General features: G+C 41.6%; 1 long non-coding RNA gene across 1 annotated transcript; it reads left to right on the top strand.

Annotated features, from left to right (window-relative positions):
• The first annotated feature begins 268 nt into the window (after positions 1 to 268).
• LOC134549306 (uncharacterized) lies at positions 269 to 863 on the top strand. Its single transcript, XR_010080057.1, has 2 exons — positions 269 to 409; positions 508 to 863. It is a non-coding gene; the product is annotated as an uncharacterized LOC134549306 (long non-coding RNA).
• The last annotated feature ends 1,558 nt before the right edge of the window (positions 864 to 2,421 follow it).

The raw sequence follows: 2,421 nt of genomic DNA, 5'->3' as shown, positions 1-2,421 counted from the left end.
AGCAGCAAGAGAAGAGTAATGCCTGCGAAGGAGCCAGCACACACAACAAGGACAACATGAGGAACTAGCTGGACCAGGCAGTGAAGAGATGAGGAAAGCATCCTGGAGAAGCCAGGGCTGAGAAGAGATGAAGCAGGAGGAGTTGTGAAAGGGGAGAAAAAATGCCTGAAATTGAGTAAGAGGATGCACAACAACATCTTGTCACAGCTGTTGCACACTGCCTTTAACTCCATTCAGGAAAGCAAGATGATAGCAGCTGTTCTTACCTGGGTGCTTTAAATGGCTACGGAAGATTAAGGTCAGTCTGTGGAAGCAGTTCTGTGTGTTTCTGCTTGAAGAGAGTCAGAAACATCCAGCATGGTCTCATGTGGCACTGTTTTTTCCTTTGGAGATATATTAGGAAAGTCAGGTGATCAGAGAGTGAATTCATGCTGTCCCTCTCCTCAGAATTTTTGATTTTTATGGGATTTTCAACTGGATTTTCTCTCTTTCCTATATATTAATGAGCAATCAATGTTGGAGATGAAGGAGGAGGAAGACGAGGAGGAGGAGGAAGATGAGGAGGAGGAGAAGGAGGAGGTGCTTTAGGCAGCAGAAAAAAGATTCTTCTGAAGACTGTCAAAGACACCACAGTGGAGCAGATAATCCTCACAGCTGATGGAAAGGACCATGTTGGAGCAGATTTCCATGCTGCAGCTCATGGAGGATGCCCTGCCCCCTTTCACCACCCCAGGGAATAAGGGGAAGGATATGGAGAAACTGGGACTGAAGGACGGAAATTGTGACTGAAGGGAGAATAAAAGGGGGATGGTGGTGTTTAATTTTTTGTCAGTTTCCTGCAATAAATTAATCTTCTCTGTTGAGTCTGTTTTGCCTTTTGTCAATAGCTGGGAAGTGCTCTCTGTATTTACCTCAACCCATAGGCTTTTCCACCTTGGGGAAGGGTAGGGGGAGAGCCTCTGGATGGCACCTGGCTGGCAGAAAAGGTCAGCCCACTACAGTGATACACATTCTTATTTTGCCCCTCCCTTCTTCATCTCATGTCCTTTAGCTTCCTTCCTCTCTAGGAATACTGAATCCTAATAAATAAAGAGAGGTACCTCATGATGTAGTGCCCACAAAGCAGCAGGTAACCTGGAATAAAGAGCTCAATATGTAAAAAACTTGTGAAGATTTTGACTAGGAACACTTTCAAAAATAACACATAAAGCAGAAAAATGACAGAGTCTGAATAAAACTTCCCCTTTGTGGTTTGTGTCCTTGTGCTTCAGTTATTGGATAAAAAGGAAAGCCTTTTTCCAAGGGAGGCACAACTGCACAGTCACCTGCCAAGAGCTGAGTACTCACTGCTTGGGAATGCTCATTTGCAAAGTGAAGGAGGTGTAGAAATGCTCTTCACCTTCATGTGCTATTCTGCCATCTGCATAAATCACACATGGAAGCAGCAATGTCAGATTTGAAGAGAGTTTTGGCTCAGAATTAACAAAAAAAAAAAAAAAAAAAAAAAAAAAAGCAGACTGTATATGAAATCCAGTATATGGAATTGAATTGGATCCTTCTGGAGCTCTTCTTCAGCTGTCAATGCTGAAGCCTTTCTATGACCAATCTTTCCAAAACATTTGTAATGCTGAGAAAGGAATCATGGAATTTGCTCCTTTCAGACCTCTGGATGCTGGATATGTCCATGGCACTGAAGCTGTTGTTGGAGGTCCAATACACTGAAGGTTAGTTGGGAATTTTGGTGTCAGTTTTTAACAGCTGCCAGTTCCCATCCATTCCCATCCACTCCCAACCATCCCCATCTGTCCTACATACCTTTGTATGGTTGTGATCCATGACTCCAAGATTTCAGCTCACAGCATGACGTGCCTACAACCACGTTAGTCTTCTTTCACCTTGAAATCTGCATTTCCATCAAATTAACTGATTATGAGGCGGTTGCCACTAAAAAAACCCACATCCCCATCAACTTCCATGAAAGGATATTAGAAATGTATTTTTATTTCTACTTGCAATTATTCACAATTTTATGGCAATGCTTTTGTAAGTAATCTGCTTTTGTAAGATTTCTGTAGATATCCTAGACAGTGACTAGAGAATGCTGAATCATAAATTTAGAGAATTAAATTGATTCCGTATGTCCATTTACAAAAATCATTCCCATTTCTCAGGGGTAATATTATCAACTAACTTCCTTAGATTGCCCAAAGATTTATGGCTGAAAAGCTGATTAAACAGAATATGCCTGTGATTCTTTATTCATGGGAGGCTCTCCTCAAATGTTGCAAACACCTTCTGAAATCTTTAAATTCACTATCCAGAGACTGGCCTGACACAGGCTCATTCTAAACCAAATACTTTTTTTTTGTCACTCTCTGTTATTTAGGAGCACACCTAGGAATATTTAACAAGGCAGAAGAA

This window comes from Prinia subflava, chromosome 4 (assembly GCF_021018805.1).
Source record: "Prinia subflava isolate CZ2003 ecotype Zambia chromosome 4, Cam_Psub_1.2, whole genome shotgun sequence".
Classification (NCBI taxonomy): domain Eukaryota; kingdom Metazoa; phylum Chordata; class Aves; order Passeriformes; family Cisticolidae; genus Prinia; species Prinia subflava.
This window is presented reverse-complemented; position numbering and strand designations above follow the sequence as displayed.